We start from the raw sequence: 13059 nt of genomic DNA on the forward strand, positions 1-13059 counted from the left end.
CCTGTTTGCATCTACTTGTAGTGCACAGTCATTCCTAAAGGGAAATGTTTTGGCCTTACTTATCATTTTAGCTTGAAGATAAATAACCTTATTATTTATTTGAGGGGGAGGACAATGATGGTAAATCTTTCCATCAAAGCAAATCAATTGAACAACCATAACCCTCTTAGAATAAATGGGATATTTAAACAGAATTTGTATCTTAGGAAGATAGCCTTTTAAAAAACACTTATCAAAGATGAAACAGATACAAATCATTATGAACTTTGAAAATAATAGATTCACAAAACCCCATAAGGTTATTTTAGGTTGGATTTCAAAGTAGTTAACATATTTAATGTTTCATAAATCCATTTCTACCTCAGTGGGATTTAAATGTGAGAAAATAATGTGTATTGAAAAAGCAAAATGTTATAAGGATCATGACTTAATTTATAACTTCCACATTATATTTTAAATTGTGAATCATAGACAATTACCTATTATTCAAAATATAAGGAGAGCACTCTATAGTTGAAGAATGTTTGGGATTATTTGTGTACTTCAGACACATCAATTCTCGGGATTTTTTAATTAAACTCGTGTTACTGACAAGTGGTTTAAAGCCTGATACTAACGGAACATCTTATTTCCACAAGATTCCAAATTAATATCAGATTCATATTTACTGGCAAAATCAAAACAAAGAATGAGGCAAACATTCAGAGAATTATTATGTTGGTGACCCAATCACTTAGCACTATGGGATTTTTATGGCCTGCAAGAGTAATTCAAACAAATTTCTTAAACAAGCTTGCAACACTAGGATAAAGTAATGTGGGAGAATCTTGATGTGTGTGTAGGAGGGAGAATAAGGCCCTGGGGGATACAAGAACATAGTGATTGTCAATAGTTTAGCCAATTGTTTCTCTAAATTAGAAATTTGTATCCCCAGTGATATGTCAATTGGTTTTAGCTGGCATACAGAAGGAAGCTTTTTATTCACACTGTGAGGTATTTGATTTACATTTTTCAGGACTTTTAAAAACCCTTATGTAGTACATCAAACCCAAAACTTGACAGTTACTTTTTGTAGTTATACTTAAATGGTAGCATGGTATACATTTATGTGACTTAAATGAAAACATAGGTAAAGAATAGTCTAGGAAATATAGGGCAAAAGTCACCAAGACAGTTTGCGAACAACTGGTTTATGGAAAAACTGCTAGGGCAGTCAATTTTTTTTTGAAAGGCAGAGTTAGACACAGAGAGAGAGAGAGACAGAGAGAAAGGTCTTCCTTCCGTTAGTTCACCCCCAAATGGCGGCTACAGCCGGGGCTCTGCGCAGATCTGAAGCCAGGAGCCAGGTGCTTCCTCCTGGTTTCCCATGCAGGTACAGGGCCCAAGCACTGGGGCCATCCGCCACTGCCTGCCTCCCCTGGCCACAGCAGAGAGCTGGACTGGAAGAGGAGCAACCAGGACAGAATCTGGTGCCCCGACCGGGACTAGAACCCGGTGTGCCGGCGCCGCAGGCGGAGGATTAGCCAAGTGAGCCGCGGTGCCGGCCTGGAAGTCAATTTTTTAACCTCTGGCAAAACATACACTAATAAAAGATGAAACCTTACAAAAAGAAACAAAAACAAAAACAGGTAGCAGAAGAACATGCCAAAAGCCTACATAAATAATAAACAGAACTATACAATTCGGAAGATCAATAGCTGCCTTGAATTAAGTAATGAAACATCTCACTTCTCCTATTGTTCTAAGTAATAAAGAATTGTTTAGGCAATTATGAACTTCAAAGGAAAACTGGACTCTGAAAGCAAATCTCTTAGGTGCCCTAAGTCTGTGCTGAACAAAGAACCATTGCTCAACATACTTGTCCAAAGTATAATGGGAAATTGATTACTAAATATTATAATGCATGAGTAGAAATAATGATTTTTGGCTTGCTGAACACTGACATAAACACTTGGGGAGAAAGTGAAAAAGTTCTTTCATTGCATTCTTCTATGGGATTCATTAATGATAGTTCTAAGTCTTGGGTATCTTTAGAATCATTTGGGAAGGTCCCAAAGTCCCAGACAAATGTCCCAGTTAGTCCCAGACTAACTGGTCTGGAGTTTGTCCCTAATGTTAGTACTTTTCTAGTAAGCTCTCCACGTTGAAAACTACAGAAACAAAGCAAGTGAATCTCAAATTTTAGACTTCAAAAGCATTACCTGGAAACATTGTTGAAAATGGAAATTTGGACTGAACCCCAATAGAACTGGAGTATGGGGCAACATTTATTTACTTAACAAGTTCCCCAGGTCATTGTAATGTGGACTCTCACAGATTCCTTTTTTGAGAAACACAGGTGTTATTTCTGTGATTTCTGCTACTCTCATTCTTTGAGATGGAAAATTAAAGGCAGCAGAGATGAATGTCACCATAAACTGGGTCTTCGTTTTCTAACAATTCTTCCCAAATCGTTACATCAGGACTCACAATGAAAAATCCCCAATTAAAAAAAATAACCTGAACTATACAAAATTTTATTTTGTACTTGATTAACTCAAGAAGAAAGGAGGAATAAAAAGAACTAGTCAAGAAAGTCCAGTCCAGTTTTGCCATGCGATAAATATATGGCTTCAAAAATCATATCATTTAGCAGAAAAAATAAGTAACAGTTAAGTGTTAAATAAAAACTCATCTTCCTTCTAAGGGACTGCAGGTCTGCTGTCAGTTATTTTTATTCGTTAAAGAAGGAAAATAGCACAACACAGATATCAAAGACATTGTCTGTGGTGTTTGTTTAATATATAAATTAAAGTGAACCCAATTATCATTTTCCTAAAATTAACTATCAATTCATCAAAAGATTAACTCTAATGAAGATGTTTCTTTAGTATAAGAATTGCTCACTCTCTTCAAAAACTGAACCCCAGGAAATGACTGTGATCTTGTACATTGGTGTATGCTATTCTGGTGAGTGGCATAAAGTATAAGACTCTGTTCATAATGCCAGTAAGTTTAATTCTATCAGTTAAATGCATCATCCTGAAGGATTTCAACAAAAACTACCTACCCACCAATTAGACCGTATCTGCGATCTCTATTTCATCCATCAACCACTTTTTCTGACAATATAGTTTCAGCTTCATATTAATCTCACTGGGCTAATTTTGATCTCGATGCCTCTTGTTTTACTGGAAATGACTAACAGTGTTGAGGTTGTTAGATTCTGTTTCATAGAAAGAATGTATTATTTGGTGTAAGATAATCACTTAGCCTAAATGCATATTTCAAGGATATAGCTTGCTATTTAAGAGGAAATATTCATATACATTCTTCATGGAGTAGTCACATCAAAGAGTTTCTGAGAGTTGGTTTTAAGTTTCTGAGGATTTCAGTCATATCCTAATGACTCCCACAGGCCTTCTTAACCATTTGGGACTTTATAACACTAGAACATCCAAAAAATAATCTTCATCAACAAATCTGAGTACAACATAGCCATTGATATTTCTACCCTGAACTGAAAAAACCATATACCAATTTAGCTTGATTTATTTTGAGGCCTTATTCTGGACAACAGTGGAAAATTGCAAATTGCGACAACATGGAGCATTTAGAGTGCTAAATTAGTGTACATGTTCGCATGCATGTGTAATGTATGTGCACTCTGAAATTCAAAATACACACTATCATTTCATTTAAATAAGCTTCATCAAGATGTATGCTACATTAAATAAACAGCTATGAGTTCCTAAGTTAATGCACTCAACCAGGAAATTACCTGGTGAATCATTTTTGCATGGGCTAAAAATAAATACCCAGGTTTCTCTTCAACTAACTTTTCCTTAAGAACATGCATTTTATCATAAAGGAGAGAGTCAGCTCATTCTCACTTTTCCCATAAAAATTCTGTGATTGTCTCCATTTGCTACTCTTTCCATTACATGGTATCCCTGAATTATTTATTTACAAAGAATGGGGGCAGGATTGCACTCAGCAACTATCATAAGAAAAGCCTGTGAAAGCACCAAAGTTATTACTATGGGTTTCCTATCTTTTTGTCAATTTTATTTTTCCAGGGCAGTGAAATAACTTATTTTTCAGATTCCATTTAAATTATGTCCTTGGCAAATAGCATGTTCTCAGCAAAGCCTAACTTTAGAAATACGGTTACTGATAAGATTTTTTTTTAGTTTTCTCTTTACAGAATCCCTGCCATCACTGAAGTGAAATAGAAACACAATAGAATTAAGTAAATTTACAACTGGAGATCTTATGAGTACTGCAACTTAAGTATTCCGCACCACGAGGTGACCTTGTATTCATAGTCATCTTCAAAACGGGCATCTGAATAACTTGCTGTGTGTCTTCATGAGAAACTGGACACGGGGTGAGAAGTCACAGGAAGGGGATAGAAGAGATGATTTCTGCTGCTATAGCATTGGAGAAGTTTATTTTTGTGTTGACATTTCTAAAGATAAGACTACATAGCTGACTAGAGCAAGTATAACATACTTAGCATTTGTACTTCGGTTTTTAAGAGGGAAGGAGATCTCTCACTAAATATGAATGCTGCATATGTTAGCAATAGAAATAGTGGTTTTTCTAATTTTGATTGCACTTGCCTTAAATTTTTCCAAAAAATATATATGTACAAGCAAATACAGATGAGGATGTTTCAGAAATAGGCAAGTTCTGCACTGATTATACTTTCTACATAATTTAATGCCTAGTAGCAGAGTATATTTGCCAGATCAATATAAAGAGTATATGAGCACATGATAACAGCAGTTTGTATAAGCACAAGGTATTGTATGTTTAGATTACAAATTAACAATGATAACTTTTGGTGTGACTGATTTGAATTTCAAAATGTTGGATGTTTAAAGATAAATTTATTACTTGCACAAAAATATTTTTGTATAATATTGGGAGAGATTCTAAAATGGACTTGCTTTAATGGAGTGTAACTTTCAGAGAAAATAAACAGGGTACCTGTCTAGTTTGTAAAATGTCTTCTTTCAAGATTATACTTTTACTGGTTAAATGCAAGGATATAATGACTTGATATACTTTTCTGTGTGTGTGAATTGAATAATATCACCAACAATAACAAAAATAATAAAGCAATGTGAATAAGTTGCGTATGCAAATTTATTTTAATTAATGCTAATAGAGCCTAAAAACAAAATACAACATAATATTTTGTGAGCATCTTTCTAAAAATAATTAACAATGTGTTTTATGGTTCAATGCATGAACATATACTATATCCATTACAAGATAAATATAAAAAGTTTTTTTGGGGGGATAATTTTTATTCTTCATGATTCAGTCTAAAATTGCATTTATTTTCTAATATTAAGAGCAGTAGGACAAGTTAATAGCAATATATGCCTTTTATTAAGTATGACCTCAAATTAATATATGAAGAAAATTCTTGACTCTATAAGAGTTCCTATCTGTACCTTACTATTAGTTAATATAGATCTTTGGGTAGAAATATTGGAAAATTTGTGAGGAAGAACACATTCATGAAAACAATGTGCTGGTTAATATTTGTTATCGACATACAACATACATTGCTTAATGACAGGGATATGTTCTAAGAATTAGAACATTAGATAATCTTATCAAAATGTGGTATTTATACAAAGATGGCTTTGACACCCATAGGTGATATAATTTTATGGGACCACCATTGTATATATTTGGTCCATTGTTGACTGAAATGTTGTTACACGGTACATAGCTGTTTTGATATCCCATATGTATGTGATATATAAATATATATAAATATACATATGTATTTCCCATGTAATGATACTATATTCAGCTTGCAGCTTGGAAATATGTAAATGGAATTGTGAGTTGGCTGGGGGAACAAGTAATAGCTTCAAATGTCTTTTGAAGATTAAAAGTGAGAGGCTGGACCATTTAAGCAGGTAATAGTCCCAAAAAAGATATAGAAATTTTTCATATAAGCTTTTCTAAGTATTATTCAGTAAGCAATTTGAAGGAGGGTCTATAAACTCTTTTAAGAACAAACATAGATACTGAAAATAGCATTCTTTACTGATGATCAGACTCATGACAAGAAAACCAGAAAAAGAATCACACTGTTTTAGACATGAGGTATTGTATTTGCAGCACTACTGGGCATGAAAAAGTAATGAACTAATGCAGATTTTTTTTTTAAGTTTTTAGAACATTTCTTCCAAGAGGCCAAGGGCATTAAAATGAAAATCTAATTTCTGGTATATCACAGGTGTTTGTATACCCTTGGTAAGTATTACTGCTTCTTAATGATACACAGTTATTCTATATTTTGAACATCTGTGTAAAAGTTTGCAGTTATTACTATACTAGGTTGTGCCCAGAGGAAATGCCAAAACCAAGAGTGGGTGGATACAGTTGTTAAAAGAAATCACAGACATTCACTTGGAAAAGCAAAAGAGTACTTAGATCAATAAAAATAACAGCAATGAAAAATTAACCCATAAAATTGACCCTTATGTATTGCTCTTTCATCTACCCCCAACTGTCCTATATAACAACACTGAATCAAATATACTGACATGCCCTAATTATTTTGCTTATATTTATTCTAAGAATTTGGCTATATTAACAACATAGAGTCCTCCTTTTTAGTCCAACTCTTTGATCTCTGTCTTAAAAAAAAATGAATGAAGACAAAAATTCACCTTCACAACACACACACACACACACACACTCTCTCACACACAGTTTTTTTTTTTTTTTTTCTCTTTCCTCTAATGTTCTGAGCTTCTCTGCTCTGATGCTAGTGGGTTGTCACATAAATACAGTTCCAGATCTGTATTGTGGTCACAGAACTCAGTCTTTCTGAATGGTGTCAGCAGACTAAGATGTCATCTCAGGGAAAGATCATGCAGGAACCACTTGGGTGCACCCCTCCAAGGTTAAAAGTCTGAAAGTCTGTTCTTGAGTTGTCTGAGACCAGATCTGTCAACAGACATAAGAACGATTATTCTCTCTTATACAAACTCATGTTAACCAGGCATTTAAGACATTGCCTTTTAAAAAACAACACAATTATGAATAGTGGTTCAAAATACAGGAATGTTCTTGTAGGAGAGCCAAGTCATAATCAGAAGTTTGTATGGGAAATGTGAAATCAGAAAGAATAAAATTATTAGAAAATGTTACTAATGTCAAATGTCATAACGTAACACTTCGATCTTTACCACTGAGATAAAGCTGCTATTCTAAGTCTTTGTTGTGGGCATTTTCTTCCTAATACAGAATTAGAAAGAAGTAAGTTCTGACTCCTGATGTTTCCTTATTCTGGCTCACACAGATGGCCCTTACTCTCCTATTAAAGCTTTAGATAGGACAGTTTAGTCATGCCTGGTTCTTATAGTCATCTATTTGTAAACATCTGCCTTGGTCAATCTTTTCTAGCACTTTGCTACTTCTAGCCTCAGAAAATAATGTACAACACTAATTTTTGGTTAACATGTTGTTTTGGTTAAATAAGTTCAATATATCATTAAAACCTATTGGTTTGAGTTGATTATGTTTAATAATTGAAGTAAACATTATAGACCTCCCTTACTTCTTAAAATATAGGGAGAAAGAACACCAGAGGAATGTTCCTAGAGTTTATTTAGAGATTCTGGCAGAGGAGAGCAGCTGTTTACTTTGCTCCAGTTACCTGTTTTGGTCTTTTTAGACCTGCTTTTAAGATGTTTGCTAGAGTTGTTCATCTGCTAACCTAACCACATGGAAGCACCAGCAGGGACAGCAAAATAAGGTAAAGAGTATACAAGCTACTCTAGGTCAAAAGAGACCTTGAGAATATTATGTAACCTTTTTAATTCCTGAATTCCACATCTGAAAAAAAAGGAGACCTTCCATGAAGACAAATTTCTTTTTTGCTTGCTTGATTGATTTGTTAATACTTGGCATTGTTTTAGGCTCTGGGGGCATAATGGAAAATGAGATAGATGACATACCTGATCCATGGTTCTCACTCAGTGAGAAGAAGGAGACACAATACTAGTGCATACTCAATGAGAAAATTTCAGACAGTGCTGCATGCAGTGACAATAGAAACAAGAGGAATGTGCTAGGAAGTGACTACCTGGAGAGTTTAATTTACATACAGTGGCTATGGAGGGCTACTTGGAACAGTTGAAATTGTGGGTGGACCTAGAATAAAGAAAACCAGCAGGCATTGTGGCCAAGTGGGTTAAGCCTCAGCCTGTAATGCCGGCATCCTACATGGGCACTAGTTTGTTCTCTGGCTGTTCCACTTCCAATCTTGCTCCATGCTAAAGCACTTGGGGAAAACAGTGAAGGATGGCCCAAGTACTTGGTCTCCCAAATGGGAGATCCAGAAGTTTCTGGCTTCTGTGACCATTTGGAGAGTGAACCAGCAGACCAAGGATCTCTGTCTCCCCCTCTCTTTGTAATTCTGCCTTTCAAATAAAAAGAAATAAAAATCTTAAAGAGGGCGAGGGACAGCCAGGAAAAGATCCAGCATTAACAGCCATTCAATTCAAGGAGCTAGCTAATACAAAGAACCTGAGGCAGAAATGAGGTTTGTGTGTTTCAGAAAGAAAAGGAAGTCATTGTTGGATCACTGTGAATACACACACACATATATATATCTATATATACAAACATACACACACATATATGGCACATAGTATGTGCTGAATACACACACATGCATACACACATACATATATACACACACATACATACAGCATATAGTATGTGCCATAAAGTGTAACCATCATTATAGAAAGTGGATTGGGGATCAGATTAAAAAAATTGTGTTAATGTTAAATGAAAATGTGTGCAGCATCTTTTGATTCCATTATTTTCCCCCTAAAATATGTTTGAGCTGCTGTTTATCATGGATGTATGGAAAGGTCCGTAACAGATTGTAATTAAGAGCATTTATCCTCATATCTTAAGTCAATTCAGATCAGCTGTAAAAAAAAAAAAAACATACTCAGCTTATGGACTTTATATGCTATATCAGGGCCATGGGACAGTCAGTCTGTGTGGTTCTTTGGGGGTAAGGACAGCAGAATGCCAAAGACAGGTGTATAATGCCTGCCTTTGAACCAATGCAATAGTGTCTCACCTATCTATTCTCCAGTTGTATGAGGAAAGAGTTGGTAGGCCGGCGCCGTGGTTCAATAGGCTAATCCTCCGCCTTGCGGCGCCGGCACACCGGGTTCTAGTCCCGGTCAGGGCGCCGGATTCTGCCCCAGTTGCCCCTCTTCCAGGCCAGCTCTCTGCTATGGCCCGGGAGTGCAGTGGAGGATGGCCCAAGTCGTTGGGCCCCGCACCCCATGGAAGACCAGGAAAAGCACCTGGCTCCTGGCTTTGGATCAGAGTGATGCGCCGGCCGCAGCGCACTGGCCGCGGCGGCCATTGGAGGGTGAACCAACGGCAAAGGAAGACCTTTCTCTCTGTCTCTCTCTCTCTTACTGTCCACTCTGCCTGTCAAAAAAAAAAAAAAAAAAAAGAGTTGGGAAAGAGAGACATGTACAAGAAGGCTTGACTGAAGTGTATTATTGATTTAGTTCTCTATTACTCTGTAACAAACTACCCAAAAAGTGAGTGTTTTAAAACAAAAACCATTTTATTGTCTCTCATGTGAAGTGATCATGATCAGCTGAGCAGTTCTGCAGACCTCACTTGGAGTGTCCCATGAAGCTGTGGTCACATTGGAGAAGAGGATGGAGTCCTGTAGAGGCTGACTTGGACACCAGGATGACTCTTCCCTGTCCATATAGTTCAAGACCTTTTTCTTCACTTGGCCCTTCCACAAATTCTATGGATGTGATCTCACCAGTTGGCTATTAGACTTCTTATCACAACTCGAGTTTTCAAAACTGCAACAGTGAAGGTAGCCAGGCCTTCTTAAGGCTCAGAATGGCCCTTACCAGATTCTATGGGTTAAAGTGAGTCAGGTCAGTAGATGAACCTAGATACATTGTGGGAGGGGACTATACAAGTGCATGAATTCCTGAAGACATGGTTCATGGGGGTCAAATTTTTTAGAAAGGCTACCATAGAATCAATGAGAAAGACAGGATGTATGATACTGATATCGTTTTAGAGAGACCAGTGCCAGGCCTCACCTCATGGAGCTGCTACATGGAACTTGTCTTTGAGAGGAATGAAGTCCACAGCTGCCTTCAGGATCTAAGCAAAGCTATCCAAACTTGCATGCTCACTATTACCACCAAATGACAAACACACACACACACACACACACACACAAATCTTCTCTTCACTCTTCTACTACTTTCCATAAAGCTCTTTCTTATTTTTGTCAAAACTTGCTTTCTCTGGTTACAGGAGAACAGGGAGCAAGCTATTTTGGGGAGACGTTTTATTGACAGTTTTACTGGTAATGAACTAATGCTAAATCTCCATCGGCAAAGACTCTTGGAATTACTCCCTGGATAAATAAAGGATCAGAGACTCAGAGAGTTAAATAATTTCCTACCTGAAGTCCCCAACCTGAAGTTAGCACAGTTACAGTTCTCTAGCCAAGAGGTTATACTAATCCTTTGAACATGAATGGAAAAGTTGAAGCTATGTTAAATTTTCATTAGCATTTCTTTGATCAAATGTATATTTTCCTCCTTTTCACAACTTTTTTTCAAATGCAAATATATGCTTAAACATTAGCTACTGAGCTGCTTCTGGGAGAGCATCCATGGAATGTTTAAATATGCAAATCAGCACCTCAGAGAGGAAAAGATGAACCTTCTCTACTTGGCTCTTTGATACACTGTAGCAAGCAGTGGAAAGTACAATTAAATAAAGTCTCTCTAAACTCCTCCATCAAGAAATATGTATTATCAACTGCTCTATAAGTTGTGCTACCAGAAGTCTAACCAAAATGCCACGTGGGCACTAGAGAGATCTCAAATGGAGCACAATTGCAATTAAGTTGAGACTCCATTAAGGAAAGTGGCACAAATCTGGGTTCACACAGATCAAATACAAAGCTGTGTTTGGAATTTGGCTCAGTCGTTTCACTCTGTGGATGATTTTTAATCTGAATAAAGATTACGAGTATAAAACAATAAAGGTAGAGGTTTGTAAGAAGAAACCACCAATGATACTTCATTTAGAGAAAACTTTCCAGTTCAAGAAAGAGTGACATTTACTAAACCGTTGGGACATTTTTTTCCAAAATCTGAACGTATGTAAATAAACTTATAGATGCCAATTAGGTGATGCACTAAGTGTTGGTGAGGTTGTGAGTACACAAGAAAAACAGGTATGTTTATTACCTACAGGTGAAAGGGTAGATGGGTACAGTGATATATTTAGAGTGGAAGGATGTTAGTTCTCTTCACTTTTCACTTTAAAGTCTATTTAATAATCAACAGTCTACTGAACATTCTAAGAGAGTTTTAAAAATCCAAGGTGTCTGTAACACCATACTATTGGAAGCAGAGAATTTGCTTATTTATTTGGGAGTCACAGAAAGACAGATTTGGGGCGGGGGGAGAGAGAGAGATGAAGATCTCCCATCTTCCAGTTCACTTTCCAAATGCCCACAACAGCCAGGGTGACATTTGAATTGGTGAAGGCCAAGAGCCAGGAACTCAATCTAGATCTCCCAAGAGGGAGGCAGGGACCCAGTCACTTGAGCATCACTGCTGCCTCCCAGGGTCTACATTGGAATGAAGCTACAGTCAAGAGCTAGAGCTTGGACTGAAACCCAGATAGAAATAAGCATTTTAAGTTGGCACCTTCACACGTGGCATTGTCCTCCTTTCTTCTAATTCTGTCTGCCTTCACCAAAGTATATTTCCCTTTTCTCCCTCTCTCTCTTCTCCTTCTTTCTACATTCTCAATAAAAACTATCATGATGTAATAAAAACAATACAAGCTTTAAAGTCAGTAAAACAAAGTTTTAAATCCTGGCTTCTCAACTTGTTATGGATATTATCAAATTAGTTTTATTCTATTTGAGCCTTGTTTTTTTTCTTTATATCACCAACAATAATACCCTGTAGTGTTTTCTATTAAATTTATATAGATTGGTATGATACACAGAAGGCATCTGAGTGTGTTACATAATGGTAGTTACTGCAACAATTTAAAAAATATCCAGTGGATTAACTCACTAGAATTTTATTGCTGTAGATGTTCTAGTCAGACATCACAGAATCCTGGGTATCAGAATTTTCTATGTGTACATTCACCATCCCTAGATGTTAGACAGGCCATAAGTATGCAGGATCCTACACTGCTTGATTGCTGAAGGGTCTATATGGATGTCATAGGTCACTTCTCATACTCCATTAACTCAGAACTAGTCACTTGGTGACACTTGAAGTGACTAAGGTCAGAAAGGTATAGACTGTGGCTGGACAGTCTGAGCAACACTATACAATTTATGAATGACAATCATCCATACACTAGAGTCAGCCTTTCTGATCTTTATGTATCCCTGTATACCTTTCTTCCTGTGAAGAGTCAGATGGGTTAATAGGCAGTCAGTTTGGTTCAGGTGGAAATTGACGGTACAAAAATTTATCTTTAGCAAGATCAAGGTTCCAAATCCCACTGTGTGCTTCTCCCCAAAAATGCTTTTAGCAAAACAAAAGTGCCTGCCCCACTCCATGGGAGCTTCCAATCTTATAATAATAGCAAGGGAGTAGTGATTCCACCCTTCTGGATGGCACTTTTGTTTGATCACAAACAAGCCAAACAGGGCAAATAAGATTACAAATCATATATTTTGATGGATTTTGTCCCTGCCTTGTTACCGATTCTTAGCTGAGTGCCAGTTTTTCCCCCTCAAAATTTTGTTTAAAAACTCCACCACCACCAAACCCTTTGAGGCTCCCTCTCTTGGAAACCCCTCTTGGCCACCTCGGCAGGAGGTTTCTGACTTTAATAAATCCTGCTTTTCTCTCTGCCTTGTCCACATGAAAATTCTTCTTTTGCATGAGACAAACAACAGAGGTCATCTCTGCTCCCACTGATTTACCTGTAACATTCCCACATGTGGAAAATACCTGCTTGCCTCCATAGGCAGCAGCTCAA

Source organism: Oryctolagus cuniculus, chromosome X, assembly GCF_051225735.1.
Source record: "Oryctolagus cuniculus isolate XC-2025 breed Fujian yellow rabbit chromosome X, ASM5122573v1, whole genome shotgun sequence".
Classification (NCBI taxonomy): domain Eukaryota; kingdom Metazoa; phylum Chordata; class Mammalia; order Lagomorpha; family Leporidae; genus Oryctolagus; species Oryctolagus cuniculus.